This window comes from Petromyzon marinus, chromosome 52 (assembly GCF_048934315.1).
Source record: "Petromyzon marinus isolate PM22_M1 ecotype Great Lakes invasive population chromosome 52, UKy_Petmar_22M1.pri1.0, whole genome shotgun sequence".
Classification (NCBI taxonomy): Eukaryota; Metazoa; Chordata; class Hyperoartia; order Petromyzontiformes; family Petromyzontidae; genus Petromyzon; species Petromyzon marinus.
In genome coordinates this window covers 563,223-582,839 of record NC_133718.1, presented here as the reverse complement: position 1 = coordinate 582,839, position 19,617 = coordinate 563,223, and positions in this window count along the sequence as shown.

Genomic DNA, 19,617 nt, shown 5'->3' with positions numbered 1-19,617 from the left:
CCTTCACGAGCCTCCTCCACAGAGGCCGATCTTGACACCGCTGGTACCAGTCATCGGCAAGTCCACTCAGCTCCACGTCCTCCTGTACCACATTACTCCATCTCTTCTCCAGCCCGTGCCGTGCCCGTTTAGGCCCCTCTATCTATTTTAACCTACGTGACTTTACCGAAAAAACCAAAGAGTATGAATCCTTGCAGTCACGAAAGCTTAAAATCTAGATCAAACAAAAGCTGTTTAAGCATGTGGTGGCTGGGCATGCTGGCTACATGACCCAGCCAACGCAGCCTTGCCTGCCGGAGGAGCTGACCGATGGGACTTTGTCCAGATCTTTCAACGATTTGCGAGGCCCTCACACAATCCAGCCTGGTTAAACCCAGGATGGATCGTAGGCAGGCCAGCCTGAATGTTTCTAACCGGCACAGATGTTCCATTAGATGGGTCCACGTTTCACAAGCATAGAAAGGGGAGGGGGGGGCATGAGACTGTGGCCGAGAAGACCTGAAGCTTCATGTAGAGTGACAGACCAGGAAGCTTTCACACAGCGTGACGCAGCCGATGAAAAGATAATGCCGCACGACTAATTCGGAGTGAGACCTCTGCTGTCAAACCGGAGCCGGTCACAAGCACACTGCCCAGGCATTGGAAGCTCTCCACTCTCTCCAAAACTGCTCCATCACCAATGGGCAGCTGAGGGGGTTGAGTGTTTGGTGGCACAAATACCCAGGCATGTGCTAGTTTTGGTGGGGCTGATGGTAAGGCCCCACCTCTTAGTGGCAAGCTCCAAGTTCAGCAGCAGCGCCTCCAACTCCTCTTCTGAGTGAGCAGCAATCACCAGATCATCGGCATACATAACGTGGTTGAGTAATAGGGAGCCATTCCTCGACCGCACCCGGACATCGATCAGCCACCCGTTGCATCTGTACCAGATGTAAATTAGTACAGATACAATTGACGCACACACAAAGACAAATGTCCCCCGTATCGCCTGAACAGACTGTAGGAGCAAGTGCTGTTAGCGAGCACCTATGAAGGCCGGCACGGCACACGAGGGGAGGGGGGGGTGGCCAGCATCACGCCCGGCCGCCTTTGTCTCCCCAGTGACGATGTTTACACACCACACCAGGTACTCATTTGAGGCTGAGTCGACCTAGGGGAGGCCCAGGACCGGTTCAGATAATCTTCACTGATGTTGGCCGTGAGTGGGAATCGAACTCGGATCGCCAGGTTCGTAGCGCAGTGCGCTAAACGCTCCACTACCGCTCCACACGCACACATACACACATACAAATGTAGTGCCGTGAATTCACTCGGACGACAACCGCCTTTCTTCCACCGTCACTTTTATTTCCATCGTTCCGCACACACACAAACACACTTTATAGTTACACACACACACTATATAGTTTCACACACCCACTTTATATATAGTGTCACACACACACTATATATAGTTTCACACACACACTATATATATAGTGTCACACACACACTTTATAGTTTCACACACACACACTATATATAGTTTCACACACACACACTATATATAGTTTCACACACACACACTATATATAGTTTCACACACACACTTTATATATAGTGTCTCACACACACACTTTATAGTTTCACACACACACACTATATATAGTTTCACACACACACTTTATATATAGTGTCACACACACACTTTATAGTTTCACACACACACACTATATATAGTTTCACACACACACTTTATATATAGTGTCACACACACACTTTATAGTTTCACACACACACTATATAGTTTCACACACACTGTATAGTTTCACACACACACACTATATAGTTTCACACACACACACACTATATAGTTACACACACTATATAGTTACACACACTATATAGTTACACACACTATATAGTTTCACACACTCACTATATAGTTTCACACAAACACACTGTATAGTTTCACACACACACTAGTTTCACACACACACACTAGTTTCACACACACACACTAGTTTCACACACACACACTATATAGTTACACACACACACTATATATAGTTTCACACACACACTATATATAGTTTCACACACACTATATATATAGTTTCACACACACACACTATATATAGTTTCACACACTATATATAGTTTCACACACACCCACTATATATAGTTTCACACACACACTATATATAGTTTCACACACACACACTATATATAGTTTTACACACACTATATATAGTTACACACACACTATATATAGTTACACACACACTATATATAGTTACACACACTATATATAGTTACACACACTATATATAGTTACACACACACTATATATAGTTACACACACACACTATATATAGTTTCACACACACACTATATAGTTTCACACACACTATATATAGTTTCACACACACTATATATAGTTTCACACACACTATATATAGTTTCACACACACACTATATAGTTTCACACACACACAGATAAACACACACTATATAGTTACACACACACAGTGATTCTCCTCTTCGCGCTCCGCCAACTCGGACACTCCGATTCACCTCAGCACCGTCCGCTCATCCTCCTTCCACACACAGTGGTTCTCTCTCTATCTCCTCACACACAGTGTCTCCGCTATCTCTTCACACGCAGTGACTTCCTCTATCTCCGCACACACAGTGACTTGCCTGTCTATTCACACCCAATGACTCTAGCTATCTCCGCACACACAGTGACTCTATCTGTAACTCTCCCTGTACCTATCTCCCCCGTAACTACCTCTCTGCTAACGCTAACTCTCCCTATCGCTATTTACTGCCCTTTGGGTTCGGCTATCAATCTATTCTTCCCTAACATTTGCCGGCTCTCCTCTTCGCATCTCTCCACCTCTCGCCAACAACTGCCCAACAACAACTCAACTCCCCGTTCAAATCACCTAGCGTTTTATCCCCTTTCCAATTAGCCTTAATTAATTGCCACGTGGCTCGCTGGCATTTTCCCGCCAGCTCGCACCTGTCCAACGGTCCAGACTTTGCGGCGCCGCCACTTAACGCTAACAGCCTATCGACCAATCACAGCCCTCGTGCCATGACTCCTTTACTTCGGTTTGTTTACGCCGTCCGTGACTCCACCACCTGCTTGACCTTATGTGACCCACTCTGCTTGTATGTCTGTATGTACTGTATGTGGCCAATTTACCTATGCATATCCTTTACTCCACTACATCACCCCCCCCCCCCCCGTGCTGAAAGAACCTAGCCGTCCCCGGCTACGATATACTCAAATTTGAGTAGTGGAGTGAAGCGCACGGAACGATGACAACATATATACATAACGCATTCGCAACACATAACCATTTTGTACAACCACACAACGACACGCACACAACACCTTTATACAGAATTCCCAACCCCCCAAAGTCAACGTATTGTATTCCTCCTGGAATGGGTTCCCGCTGCCGGTCCATCTCCCCTGCATGGGACACCCTGCGGTAAGGGAGAGCCTCGCTCGTCGCGCCAACGAGGGGCGCTCCTGGGCTCCACCCTCGCGCCCATCGCTGTCCCAGCGACACTCCGCTGGCGGGGCTGTCCGTCGTTCACGGTCGGGACGGCCATTGGTCCGGATCTGTGGCCGTTCAATCGGCGTCCGGTCAGCAACCCTGCCCAAAAAGGGCGATCCTGCAGGCACACGGGAGGCAGATCTCTGGGACACGCGCACTTGTGACCTCCCCACAGGTTCGTCGGACACATCCAATACAGGCCGCTCTCGGATGGGGGATGACGCGTCATATGGTAACACAAATTTCTTTAGGCGGGACGGGTGAACAAACCATGTCCGACGACCGAATTTTATTCGCACACTCTGATCCCGTAAAACCTCCACAATATCAACGGGCCCCTGCCAGGGGCCCGTGAAACTTCGGGGACGTTCCCACCGGCACCATGGGGCAGTGCAACCAGGATTTATCTCCAACACTCCACGGCTCTCGTGGCCACTGCCTGCCGTACAATCTTTCGTTACCGGCTTGTCGTCGTGCCGTATTTTGTAATGCAGCCTTCCGGGCTTCCCTTAGATGGTCTAAAGCCACCTGCATCGGAGCAGGCACCGTCGTAGATTTCTCCCGTTTTCGAATCCCCAATTTAACAATAGCCGGCGCTTCCGGTTCCCGTCCATACATCAGAAAAAATGGCGAGTACCCCGTTGAGGCATGCGGGGCCAATCTATACGTGGCCAGCGTCGCTGCAACATGCAGGTCCCAATCATCTTGAGCAGTGTTTACTTGGTGACAAAGCATGGACGTCAGCGTCCTATGCAGCCGCTCGACCATCCCGTCAGTCTGCGGGTGGTACGGGGACGTCCGGATCTTTTTGGTCCCCAGCGAGTCACATACGTCTTTAATCAATTTCTATGAAAAATTTCTGCCTTGGTCAGTAAGCAAATGTTCCGGGGCCCCCTTATCTAATACGTATCCATTCAAGAAATCCTCAGCAATCGACGTCGCTGACTGGTCTACTAGTGGCCATGCCATCAGCCAATGAGTTAAGTATTCCACCCCGACGAGCAAATATCTGTGCCCTCGGGGGGTGACAGGGAACGGACCCAAAATGTCTAGTGCCACAATTTCGTTCACTCTCGAAACGTGAATCGATTGCAATGGGACACGATATGGCCGTGCCGGTGCTTTCCTCCGTGCACATTCCTGGCACGCGTTTACATGCTGTTTCACATTGTTAAACATTCCCGGCCAGTAAAATTCACTCCCCACTGTCAACGCGGTCTTCTTCTCCCCCAGATGCATCAATTTCTCATGTATCTCGTTAATCAGTTTCCCCCGCAACACCCTCGGGACAATAATACAAAATTTTTGTGCTTCCACATCCCAGCGAACAAGCAACCCCTCCGTCAACATCAAAAATGGGCGATCCTCCGATTCCCTTGAACGAGAGGCACGCAGCCTCATCCTGGTCAGCGAGGAATCTTCTACCTGCGTTGCTTCCACTGCTTCAATGACAACCCCAACAATCCAATTTCTGCTCCAGGGATTATCCCTGGCACCCCCGAACCTGCTGCAGCGACTGTTTGCGGAACCTCCAGCAGTTGGCAGGCCACAACGCAGCGAGCCCTCTGCGCACCGACACGTCTCTGCCGGTCGCGGCAACCTCGACAAAGCATCCGCGTTTACATGGTGCGTTCCTTTCCTATGCTGGATTGTGAAAAAGCACTCCTGGAGGGTCTCAAGCCAGCGAGCCATTTGCCCCGGCGGCTGATCCACGTGCAGCGAGTACTGTAGTCCCGCGTGATCAGTGCGGATCAAAAATTCCCTGCCGTACAGATACGGTCGGTACTGGCGAACAAAATGAACAATCGCCAACAATTCCCTACGCGTCACACAGTATTTTTGCTCCGCCGGCGATAACACCCGGCTGCCATATGCCACCACTCTCTCGACGCCATCAACCATTTGTGACAAAACCGCGCCTATGCCCGTATCACAGGCATCCGTGTCAAGTATAAATCGCTTCGTAAAATCCGGGTATCCCAACGGCGGTGCGTCCGCCAGTGCGGCCCACAACACTTCGAACGATTTTTGTTCTGCAATCCCCCATTGAAACTTCACACCTTTCCCGGTCAGCGTATGCAATGGTCGAGCAATCGTGGCAAAATCCTTAACGTTACCGCCGATAATACGACGCAAAGCCCACAGAGCTACGCACTTCCCCTGCTGTTTTCGGCACTGGCCATGTTCGCACACAACTCGTCTTTTCCGGATCAGTGGCCACTCCTGACGCGCTAACGACGTGCCCCAAATACTTCACCGATGTCCTTAACAATTGGCACTTCTGTGGTTTAAATTTCAATCCGGCGCGCCGCACTCTGCCAAAAACGGCGCGCAGCCATTGCAAATGCTCATCGAAATTCCTACTGAAAACAATCACATAATCTAGATATATCAAGCATGACTCCCACTGCAGGCCCGACAACACGAGTTCCATTAATCGCTAGAAGGTCGCCGGTGCAGAGTGGAGTCCCATCGGGAGCACGTTAAATTGATACAATCCTTGTGGTGTCCGAAATGCCGTTTTAGGTCTTGACTCCTTATCCAGGGGCAATTGCCAAAAGCCCGACAACAGATCGAGGGTCGAAAAGATTCTGGTGCCGGACAGGGCGTCCAGTGAATAATCAATTCGTGGAAGCGGGTACGCTTCCGCCACCGAAACTTTGTTCAATTTCCGATAGTCAACACAAAATTGCATGGTTCCATAACGTTTTTTAACGAGGACAATAGGGGCTCCCCACGGGCTAGACGATGGGGCGATAATAACAGATCGCCGAATACATTCTTTCTCAAGAGGACCTACACGATGCGAATTTAACCTGATCGGGGGTGCGTTTCCCATGTCAATACGATGCTGCAACAACGTCGTTCGACCCACGTTGTATTTCCCTGAACTGAACACATCCTTAAATTACACTAGCAACGCATGCAAACTCGACCGTTGCACAGGCGATAACTCTGGGTTTTGTTTGTAAAGATCCCTTAACCATTCCGGATTGTCCTCCTCCCTTGACTACATTTCATTCTGTCCCGTAGCAAAACATGTTTTTGTTTCTGGACCCGGTGCACCCGTTGCGTGCGCCAACGTAGTGCCCCCTTGAATAGCAACCTCTTCGTGCCCCGCGTTTACAATTTGAATGAAAGGATCACAATATGTTGGTATTATCGTCAAAGCTCCTACCATGGTGGGCATTCTCGATACAGCATTTGAGGGTGTCAACAGCACTCCCTCCTGCAGCTCATCCCAAGGCAATTCCTTCTTTAACCGTAGCGGTACCAATATTTGCGATGCAGGCGGGACGCGCACGGTGCGGCTCACCACGGCCTGCACCACAGCGTTCGCCACCGCAAATTTCGAAGGCGTTCCCAAAAATTTCATACATCTCCCCGACGGTAATTCCAAACAACCTTCTTCCACTGAAATCTTTATTGCCATCTTTCGCAAGAAATCCATGCCCAACAAACATGGTACCGCCAAGGCCGTTGAAACCAAAACACTTCCCGTCACAATAACCTCCTCAATTTGAATTGTCGCAACCACGCAGCCCATAATGCCCAAACTACCCCCGTTTGCCGCTACGCATGGCCCTTCCACTGGCCCCAACGATCCAGGCGACGTCGGCAGCGACCAAAAAGTTTGCAACGAAATGAGAGTCGCCGACGCCCCGGTATTTACAATAACCCGTACCATAACACCCTGAATGCATGCCATCACATCCGACGATCCCGGCGCGGCCCCCAACACACGATGTACCAACACGCCCCATGTATCCCGGCCATGCGTACTATCCGAACCCGATGAATACGGGTGAGATGATGCGGATGAGTGATGTGGATAGGGCGGCCGTGTATTGAATGCATCTCGACTCACCCGGGATCCTTGGTCTTGGGGGAACTGCCCGCTGTAGTTGTTCGGCGCCCATGGAGGACCACCTCTCCGTCTCCAGCAGTCGCGGGCGAGATGACCCCTCCGCCCGCACTCGTAGCATGTCCGATGCACGCCGTCTCCATATACCCCGGGACGACGCCGTCGTTCTCCGGTCGACACCCCGGCCGCCGCTGCCATCGGCGGCGTCTCGTCCACCACCACCGCCACCGTGCTCGCGGCCCCGGCAGGGGTCGTCAGCGACGGCTGCGCCACCGCCGCCGCTGGTTCGTCTCGTATGTCAAGGTTGACTTGTATGTTCCTGGCCATCAGCAACGACGACACGTCGTCGTCATCATCCTTGTCCGGGAGCGACAAGACGACTTTCAGCTCCTTCGCCAGCTGTAGCATCTTCTCTTGCAGCAGGGAGTCCCAGCCCTCCTCGTCCATCGCCGGGTACGCAACCTGGGCGAGGGCCAGCAAAGCGCTGTGGAAAGCCAGGGGGGACTCCGTGGCCTCCTGTTTCCTCTGTTGAAATCGACGTTTGGCGACCGACCGCAGCTCGTAGACTTTCCTCATTGCCGCAATAGCACCGTCCAATGTTTTTCTGACAGCGGCAGGGAGTCCTTTAAAAGTCGCCAAGGAGTCATCATCCAATGCCGTCGGCAGTGCTCGTAACGTGGCACTCTCCGTCCAATTCAGGGACTCGTAAGCCGCACGGAATCTTCGTATGAACGCCGTCCAATCTCCGGAACTCCTCTGACAACTTCTCCATCCTGGCCTCCCACTGGGTCATGAGGACTCGCCAATCCTCTGGCGATCCCGGGCCTTCAGCACCACCCGAACCGCTGTCGCCGTCCGGAGTACTGCCGGCCATCTGGCCGGGCTGCACATTGTCATTGTCGCTGTCGCCGCCCGAGTCCACTGGCACATTTGTTTTCTTTGCCGCTTTCTTTGACATCGTGGCGTGTTCCGTACTTTTTCTGACACCAAATGTAGTGCCGTGAATTTACTCGGACGACAACCGCCTTTCTTCCACCGTCACTTTTATTTCCATCGTTCCGCACACACACACACAGACACACACACACTATATAGTTTCACACACACACTATATATAGTTTCACACACACACTATATAGTTTCACACACACACACTTTATAGTTTCACACACACACACACTATATAGTTTCACACACACACTATATATAGTTTCACACACACACAATATAGTTTCACACACACACACTATATATAGTTTCACACACACACACTATATATAGTTTCACACACACAGTATATAGTTTCACACACACACAGTATATAGTTTCACACACACAGTATATAGTTTCACACACACACACACTATATAGTTACACACACACACACTATATAGTCACACACACACAGTGATTCTCCTCTTCGCGCTCCGCCAACTCGGACACTCCGATTCACCTCAGCACCGTCCGCTCATCCTCCTTCCACACACAGTGGTTCTCTCTTTATCTCCTCACACACAGTGTCTCCTCTATCTCTTCACAAGCAGTGACTTCCTCTATCTCCGCACACACAGTGGCTTGTCTGTCTATTCACACACAGTGACTGTATCTATCTCCGCACACACAGTAACTTGTCTGTCCATTCACACACAGTGACTCTATCTATCTCCGCACACACAGTGACCTGTCTGTCTATTCACACCCAATGACTCTAGCTATCTCCGCACACACAGTGACTCTATCTGTAACTCTCCCTGTACCTATCTCCCCCGTAACTACCTCTCTGCTAACGCTAACTCTCCCTATCGCTATTTACTGCCCTTTGGGTTCGGCTATCAATCTATTCTTCCCTAACATTTGCCGGCTCTCCTCTTCGCATCTCTCCACCTCTCGCCAACAACTGCCCAACAACAACTCAACTCCCCGTTCAAATCACCTAGCGTTTTATCCCCTTTCCAATTAGCCTTAATTAATTGCCACGTGGCTCGCTGGCATTTTCCCACCAGCTCGCACCTGTCCAACGGTCCAGACTTCGCGGCGCCGCCACTTAACGCTAACAGCCTATCGACCAATCACAGCCCTCGTGCCATGACTTCTTTAATTACTTCGGTTTGTTTACGCCACCCGTGACTCCACCACCTGCTCGACCTTATGTGACCCACTCTGCTTGTATGTCTGTATGTGCTGTATGTGGCCAATTTACCTATGCGTATCCTTTACTCCACTACACATACACACACAAAGGCACACACACACACCCCCAACGACAACGATCCCCCATGTAGCATTGACGTGTGTGTGTTAGTCAATGTGCGTGTGTGTAAGTCCGTGTGTGTGTGAGTCGATGTGTGTGTGAGTCGATGTGTGTGTGTGTGAGTCGATGTGTGTGTGTAAGTCCGTGTGTGTGTGAGTCGATGTGTGTGTTAGTCGATATGTGTGTGTGTGTGAGTCGATGTGTGTGTGTGGGGAGTGTGGTGCCGCCGCAGCAGGGCCGCTCTGCCGAGGTCGTGCCCACCGCCGCGAAGCCGCCACCGGGGGATGCCAACGCCGACGCGGTGCACCCTCGCCCCCCCCCCCCCCCCGCACGAACGCACACACGCCCCACGTAGAGCCGGGAGGGGAGGTCACCCGGCTGATAGGTTTTTGTCCAGAAGTCCCTAGTGGGATCGAACTTCATGGTTTCCTGCGGCCGGGAAATTGGGCGATCTTCCCCCTGTAGCTGACATGCACTGCGGCGCCGCGACCTAATATTAAAGTTGCATGGTCACGGCAAGGGCCATCGAGCCACCGCGAGTGGAACCACACACGCACAAGCAAGGGTCAGTGGACTGGTAGCGGGAGAACAGAGAGCGGACGTCGGTGAGATCACTGTGGCGACGTCACCCGAGCTGGGATCCGGGTATCGATAAGGCGGGAAAATCCGAGCCCCTGATTGGACGGGAGGCCAAGAGACTGAAACGGCAAACTTCCTTTGTTGTAGGTAGGATAAAGGGAGGGGGATGCAGGTAGCAAGGGAGTTCTTCTTCAAGATCATCGCGGTTCCAGGAGCAGCAGAGTCAGCCGTCCGAGACGTCCGTGAGACGTACTCCAGCACCGACAGGCTCGCCCCTCTACAGAGACATCTCGCCGCCTCGTCCCCTTACAGCGGTCAGTACATCAGGTGGAAGTAAGTGCGAGGGAGAGAGGCGTAAGTTTAAGCGTTTTAAATCCAGGGTAGAGAGCAGGGCGATCGGTAGGAGAAACTGAATCGAGGACCTCTGAGGGATAGACTAGTGTCCACTGACCCATACCATCACACGTAGATAAAATTGGTTACTCGAGGTAAATAAAATTCGCTAGTGGGGGGATAAAACTGTGTTGTGTGGTCTTTTGGGAGCGTGAAGTGGAGGGCAGAGTGTGCTGGGTGTCTACGTGTATGCGTGGCTGTCCACCTCGAGACGAGGTGTGCGGTGTTTACGTACTCGCACGATTGTTTACAGTAGCGCGTAGCGCTCGCATACCGGGGTGACGGCGTTGCGATCGCGCACCCGTGCAATTGTGTACAGTACTGTGCGGCGCGTACAGGCATACGTGGCGACTTTCGGTGGTGCCCAGTGCTCGCGTACCCGTGATATCGCTCACAATAGTGCTTAGCGATCGCGTACCTGGGTGGCTGTGTTGCGGTCACGCACCCGCACGATTGTCTAATCGCGGAGTAGCGAGTTAAAGCGCCGAGCGCGCGCGTATTCACGCGACTGTTAGAGCTGGCCCTTTAACTCAGAGCTGAGCGACCCTCCCCAATCAGCGGCGCGCGCACGGCAAAAATCCCGCCCGCCCATCCCTCGGCTCCAAGCCCCTCGCGTGCGATTGGTGTACGGGGCTAGGCAGAGGGAAGGGGCGTGTTTGTTATTATCGGAACACGTGGAGCGCGGGTGGGAGGGAAACACGCGCCGCGCCTGTTTGTTTACGGGCGGGACGGAGATTTTACTGGCGAGCGCGCTCACTGCGGCACGCCGCCTCTGAACGGCAAAGCGCACCGCGAGCGTAAACACAGACCGCTGCGTCAATTGAAACATGGTGACGCGGGCAGCCGCAAAGTCGGGGCGCAAGGGGGCGAGGAATTGGGGGTCGGTAGCCCGGACCCCACAGAGCAGCCGGGGGGTAGTGGGACGAGTGTTACGGGGGAGTCGGAGAGCAATGGTCCCGACAATACGGTGATGGCGGGGGATGGTAGCCCCCACAGGAGCGATAGTGTAGCGGTTAGCGCGCTGCACTATGAACCTGGCGACCCGGGTTCGATTCGCTCTTACGACCAACACCGGTGACGATTTTCTGAACCGGGCCTCCCCTAGGTCGACTCAGCCTCAAATGAGTACCTGGTGCGGTGGATAAAAACATTGCCCCTAGGGAGACAAAGGCGGTCGGATGTGGTGCTGGCCACCCACCCCCTCGTGTACCGTTCCGGCCTTCATAGGTGCTCGCTAACAGCACTTGCCCCTACAGTCTGTTAAGGCTACATGGAGGATCTTTTTCTTTGTGTGTGTGTGAGTCGATGTGTGTGTGTCAGTCGATGTGTGTATGTTAGTCGATATGTGTGTGTGTGTGATTCGATATGTGTGTGTTATTCGATGTGTGTGTGAGTCGATGTGTCTGTGTGTCAGTCGATGTGTGTGTGTGAGTCGATGTGTGTGTGTCAGTCGATGTGTGTGTCAGTCGATGTGTGTGTGTGAGTCGATGTGTGTGTGTGTGTTAGTCGATGTGTGTGTGTTAGTCGATATGTGTGTGTGTGTGTGTGTTAGTCGATGTGTGTGTGTTAGTCGATGTGTGTGTGTTAGTCAATGTGTGTGTGTTAGTCGATGTGTGTGTGTTAGTCAATATGTGTGTGTTAGTCGATATGTGTGTCTGCGTCGATGTGTGTGCGTGGTGTGTGTATAGACAACTAATATTTACTAATTTAGTTACTAACTTTTAAAATAATGTGTTACTAAGTCCATGTGTGAGTCGATGTGCGTCTCTGCGTCGATGTGTGTGTGTAAGTCGATGTGTCTGTGTGTATGAGTCGATGTGTGTGTGCGTCGAGATGTGTGTATGTCAGTCGATGTGTGTGTGGGTCGATATGTGTGTGGGTCGATGTGTAAGTCCATGTATGTATGTGTATAAGTCGATGTGTGTGTGCGTAAGTCAATGTGTGTTGTAGTCAATGTGTGTGTGTAAGTTCGATGTGTTTATGTGTGAATCAATGTGTGTGTGTGTCGGTCGATGTGTGTGTGTGAGTCGATTGTGTGTGTGTTTGTAGTTACAGTGAGGGAAACAAGTATTTGATCCCCTGCTGATTTTCTACGTTTGCCCACTGACAAAGAAATGATCAGTCTATAATTTTAATGGTAGGTTTATTTTAACATTGAGATACAGAATAACAACAACAAAATCCAGAAAAACGCATGTCAAAAATGATATAAATTGATTTGTATTTTAATGAGGGAAACAAGTATTTGACCCCTCTGCAAAACATGGCCTAGTACTTGGTGGCAAAACCCTTGTTGGCAATCAGAGGTTAGACGTTTCTTGTAGTTGGCCACCAGGTTTGCACACATCTCAGAAGGGATTTTGTCCCACTCCTCTTTGCAGATCTTCTCCAAGTCATTAAGGTTTCGAGGCTGACGTTTGGCAACTCGAACCTTCAGCTCCCTCCACAGATTTTCTATGGGATTAAGGTCTGGAGACTGGCTAGGCCACTCCAGGACCTTAATGTGCTTCTTCTTGAGCCACTCCTTTGTTGCCTTGTCCGTGTGGTTTGGGTCATTGTCATGCTGGAATACCCATCCACGACCCATTTTCAATGCCCTGGCTGAGGGAAGGAGGTTCTCACCCAAGATTTGATGGTACATAGCCCCGTCCATCGTCCCTTTGATGCGGTGAAGTTGTCCTGTCCCCTTAGCAGAAAAACACCCCCAAAGCATAATGTTTCCACCTCCATGTTTGACGGTGGGGATGGTGTTCTTGGTGTCATAGGCAGCATTCCTCCTCCTCCAAACACGGCGAGTTGAGTTGATGCCAAAGAGCTCCATTTTGGTCTCATCTGACCACAACACTTTCACCCAGTTGTCCTCTGAATCATTCAGATGTTCATTGGCAAACTTCAGACGGGCATGTATATGTGCTTTCTTGAGCAGGGGGACCTTGCGGGCGCTGCAGGATTTCAGTCCTTCACGGCGTAGTGTGTTACCAATTGTTTTCTAGGTGACTATGGTCCCAGCTGCCTTGAGATCATTGACAAGATCCTCCCGTGTAGTTCTGGGCTGATTCCTCACCGTTCTCATCATCATTGCAACTCCACGAGGTGAGATCTTGCATGGAGCCCCAGGCCGAGGGAGATTTACAGTTCTTTTGTGTTTCTTCCATTTGCGAATATTTGCACCAACTGTTGTCACCTTCTCACCAAGCTGCTTGGCAATGGTCTTGTAGCCTATTCCAGCCTTGTGTAGGTCTACAATCTTGTCCCTGACATCCTTGGAGAGCTCTTTGGTCTTGGCCATGGTGGAGAGTTTGGAATCTGATTGATTGCTTCTGTGGACAGGTGTCTTTAATACAGGTGTAGTGTTGTAAGGACGAGCAGACTTCTTTAGGAGGCACACTCTGTTTATTGTATTATTTCCTTATACAACGCTTAACACACACAGAGGGATATTCGGTCCCCTCACCCAATACCCTAGGGAGGTACAGCCTCCGGACCTGGTGGGACTCACACGTCTACCGCTAACCTCCTTGATACCTACGGAGGTACACAGCCTCCAGACCTGGCGGGACACACGTCTACCGCTATCCTAGTCCTCCGGCTAGGACCTAGGGGAGGCTATCTGACCCACCGCTGGCCCGGTGGGTCCTGACCACTGGGTTTGCCGAGCCTTAGTCCCTTAAAAGGGCTGGAAGGCTGGTCCAGGGTCCTAGCTAGGCTTCAGCCCAGTCTTCTATCTTCGTGCAGGGAGAGAAATCCCCGAGGTCCGTTGGGTCACCTGTCTTATAGTCCTTCGTGGCCAGGTAGAACCAATCACACATTCCCACGTGGAACCGTCTGATTGGTTCGTACCAAACCCTGGCCACGATCCGTTTCACCTCGACTGACCCCAACCGTCGTACCCAGGGGTAATGCTGCACTGCCCTGGTGGCAATGCAGGTTACGCAACAGCGCGTAGTTAACACCTCTACACAGGTAACAAGCTGAGATTAGGAGCACTCCCTTTAAAAGTGTGCTCCTAATCTCAGCTCGTTACCTGTGTAGTGGAGTAGGAAGGTGCGTGGTACAAACAGCGTGATTACATGATCACACAGTCAGTACGGGTTATCTTGGGTCAGCCTGTAGCGAAGGCGAATACAGTGCAGGTTATGTTGGGGCAATTAAGCTGGGAGAGCCGTGGACGGCTGTGATTGGTTGGTGCTGTTGCCGGGGCTGGAGAGGCGTCTGTAAGTCTGGCGAGAAACACGTGACGGTCACGCGGAGTGCCGTTGGGATGCGGGTTAATTAATTGGGGGTGTAATGAGAGCGGGTATACGAGCGGGAGTCGGAGTCAACAGAGTGGAGTTGAGTTGAAGGGAGTTGAGCTTGGAGATGGGTTGAATGGTGGAGAGCTTGGAGAGAGGTTGAAGAGCGGAGAGCTTTGAGTCAACAGGGGGGGGAGTTGAAGTGTTGAGAGTTGGAAGACAGAGTTTGAGAGACAGAGTTTGGAAGACAGAGTTGGAGTTAAGAGTTGAAGGGTGGAGTTGCTGAGTGCAAAGACGCTGTGTGTGAAGTCGCTGTGTGCGAAAACACTGTGCGAAGTCGCTGTGTGCGAAGACGCTGAGTGCGGAGTCGCTGAGTGCGGAGCAAGCGAAGTAACCGTGGGGAGTGGAGAGACAAAGGTGGCGAGCGAATCGAGTGAAGCACGGCGAGCGAGCCGTGGTGACCAGGATGCTGTGGAATGTGGAGGACATGCTGAGAGTTGTAAATAAAGCGGTGTTCGAAGAAAGACAGAAGTTGTCCGAGTGAATTGAACACTACACCAGTATGAAATACATCTGGAAGCCAGAAATCTTTCTGATTGAGAGGGGGTAAAATACTTATTTCCCTCATTAAAATGCAAATCACTTTATAACATTTTTGACATGCGTTTTTCTGGATTGTGTTGTTGTTATTCTGTCTCTCACTGTTCAAATAAACCTACCATTAAAATAATAGACTGATCATTTCTTTGTCAGTGGGCAAACGTACAAAATCAGCAGGGGATCAAATGCTTTTTTTCCCTCACTGTACCTGCCATGACTACAGCAGAGCATACTGACTGTGGTGGTACCTGCTATCATTACAGCAGTGCATACCGTCTGTGGTGGTGACCTGCCATCACTACAGCAGTGCATACAGACTGTGGTGGTATCTGCTATTACTACAGCAGTGCATACCATCTGTGGTGGTGACCTGCCATTTCTACAGCAGTGCATACCGACTGTGGTGGTACCTGCTATCACTATAGCAGCGTATACTGACTTTTGTGGTGCCTGCTTTCACTCCAGCAGTGCATACCGACTGTGGTGGTACCTGCTTTCACTACAGCATTGCATACTGACTGTGGTGGTACCTGCTATCACTACAGCAGTGCAAACCATCTGTGGTGGTGACCTGTCATCACTACAGCAGTGCATACCAACTGTGGTTGTACCTGCTTTCACTACATCAGTGCATACCCACTGCGGTGGTACCTGCAATCTCTACAGCAGTGCATACCGACTATGGTGGTACCTGCTTTCACTAAAGCAGTGCATACTGACTGTAGTGGTGGCTGCTTTCACTACAGCAGTGCATACCGACTGTGGTGGTATCCTGCTATGGCTACAGCAATGCATACAGACTGCGGTGGTACCTGCTTTTACTACACCAGTGCATACCATCTGTGGTGGTGACCTGCCATCATTACAGCAGTGCATACCAACTGTGGTGGTACCTGCTATCACTACAGCAGTGCATAACGACTGTGGTGGTGACCTGTCATTACTACAGCAGTGCATTCCGACTGTGGATGTACCTGCTATCACTACAGAAGTTCATACCGGCTGAGGTGGTACCTGCTTTCACTACAGCAGTGGATAATAACTGTGGTGGTGGCTGCTTTCACTACAGCAGTCCATACCGACTGTGGTGGTACCTGCTATCTCTCCAGCCAGTGCATACCGACTGTTGTGGCACCTGCTATCAATACAGGAGTGCATTCCGACGCTAATGGGATCTGATTTAACTACAGCAGTGCATACCCACTGTGGTGGTACCTGCTATCACTACAACAGTGCATACCGACTGTGGTGGTTACGTGCTATGACTACAGCACTGCATACAGACTGTGGTGGTACCTGCTATCACTACAGCAGTGCATACTGACAGTGGTGGTACCTGCTATCACTACAGCAGTGCATACTGACAGTGGTGGTACCTGCTATCACTACAGCAGTGCATACTGACAGTGGTGGTACCTGCAATCACTACAGCAGTGCATACCAACTGTGGTGGCACCAGCTATCACTACAGCAGTGCATACTGACTGTGGTGGTACCTGCTATCACTACAGCAGTGCATACCGACTGTGGCGGGAACAGCTATCACTACAGCAGTGCATACAACTGGTGGTACCGGCTATCACTACAGCAGTGCATACCAACTGTGGTGGTACCGGCTATCACTATAGCAGTGCATACCGACTGTGGTGGTTCCTGCTATCACTACAGCAGTGCATACCGACTGTGGTGGTACCAGCTATCACTACAGCAGTGCATACCGACTCTGGTGGTACCTGCTATCACTACAGCAGTGCATACCCACTGTGGTGGTACCTGTTTTCACGACGGAAGTGCAAACCAACTGTGGTGGTACCAGCTATCACTACAGCAGTGCATACAATCTGTGGCAGTGACCTGTCATCACTATAGCAGTGCATACCAACTGTCGTGGTACCTGCTATCACTACAACAGTACATACCGACTATGGTTGTGCCTGCTATCAATACAACAGTGCATACTGTTTGTGGTGGTACCTGCTTTAACTTCAGCAGTGGATACAGACTGTGGTGGTACCTGATTTCACTATAGCAGTGCATACCGACTGTGGTGGTACCTGCTTTCACTAAGAGTGTATAACGACTGTGGTGGTACCTGCTTTCACTACGGCAGTGCACACCGACTGTGGTGGTAGCTGCTTCACTACAGCAGTGTGGTGGTGCATGCTATGAATGATGGCAAGTCACAACCACAGACGGTATGCACTGCTGTAGTGATAGCAGGTACCACCACAGTCGGTATGCACTGCTTTAGTGATATGTACCACCAGTCGGTATGCAATGCTGTAAAGCAGATACCACCACAGTCGGTATGCACTGCCGTAGTGAAAGCAGGTGCCACCACAGTCGGTATGCACTGCTATAGTGAAAGCATGTACCACCACAGTCGGTATGCATTGCCGTAGTGAAAGCAGGTGCCACCACAGTCGGTATGCACTGCTATAGTGAAAGCATGTACCACCACAGTCGGTATGCACTGCTGTAGTCATAGCACGTTACCACCACAGTCGGTATGCACTGCTGTAGTGAAAGCAGGTACCACCACAGTCAGTATGCACTTCCGTAGTGAAAGCTGGTACCACAATTGGTATGCACTGCTGTAGTGATAGCAGGTACCACAACAGTCGGTATGCACTGCTGTAGTCATAGGATACCACCACAGTCGGTATGCACTGCTGTAGTGATAGTAGGTACCACCACAGTCCGTATGTACTGCTGTAGTGATAGTAGGTACCACCACAGTCGGTATGCACTGCTGTAGTGATAGTAGGTACCACCACAGTCGGTATGCACTGCTGTAGTGAAAGCAGGTACCACCACAGTCGGTATGCACTGCTGTAGTGATAGCAGGTACCACCACAGTCGGTATGCGCTGCTGTAGTCAATGCAGGAACCACCACAGTCGGTATGCACTGCTGTAGGGATAGTAGATACTGCTATCGAGTTGGTGGCTACTACTATCGAGTTCGTAGATACTAAAACAGTGAGTATATACCGTTACGGTAGCTCCTGCTATAGAGTCAGAAGATACTACTATAGAGTCAGTAGATACTGCAATAGTTAGTAGTTATTACTATCGTCGGTGGATACTACTGTACTGACATTGGGGATGTCACTGTCTGGTGCCGGCTCGGAAGGGCCGCGCCGTTCGATGTTCCTACATCGTAGACAGCACCGTGTGTGTGGCTGTGTGTAATACCAGCCCTAGCGGGGCTTGGTGAGTACTAGGAGAGTGCAGGCACCACGCACAGCGTGTGGTGGGGGCTCCCACAAGGGAAGTGAGTGAGCGTCAGCCCAGGGGCCAGGATTGCCCAGGGCCATGGCACTCTGGTTGGCCCCATAGACACGTGATCCGGAGTGTCCACACAAGGGGCACCAGGTGGAGGGGCTCGTGGGTGATCACGTTTCCGGGGAGAGCTCTTGAGAAGGATCGAGAGGGAACGAGAATGCTCGAGATGGCGGGCGGGGCCGAGGGCGGAGCGGCCCTGACTATAGTGGGATATAAGGCGGGTCCCTGACAGGGACCGGGGTTGCTGCATTCTCCAGGCTGGAAGCTCAACATCTAGAAGCGGGAAGTTCTGCGTCTCAAACTGAAGCTCTTCGTCCTACGAGGCAACCACGTGGTCAGAGACCCGAGTGAGGGTCCGACCCTTCGTAGCAGTAACTCCTCTGTATAGTGTAGTCAGCTGGAGGGTCCCTACCCTAAGCTCTATCTGGTAAAGGGGTAGTTACCCCTGTGTGTTACAGTGTTACAATAAAAGTGTTGCCTCTAAAAGGAACGTCTGCGACTCAGTTGGACTCACTACACTACTATAGTGGTGTAGTGAGTCCAACTACTATAGTAGTGTAGTGAGCAGATACTACTATACAGTTAGTTACTACCATAGAGTCCATATATCCTACTGTAGAGCCAGTAGTTACTCCTACAGTCAGTAGATAGTACTGTAGGGCCAGTAGATACTACTTCGGTCAGTAGTTACTACAGTCAGTAAATACTACTATACAGTCAGTAGCTACTCCTGGCTCAGTAGATACTACTGTACAGTCAGTAGATACAACTACAGAGGCAATAGATACTACTTACTCTGTTAAATCTTGACTTAAAGCTTTCGTGACTGCAGGAATTCATACTCTTTGGGTCTTTTGGTC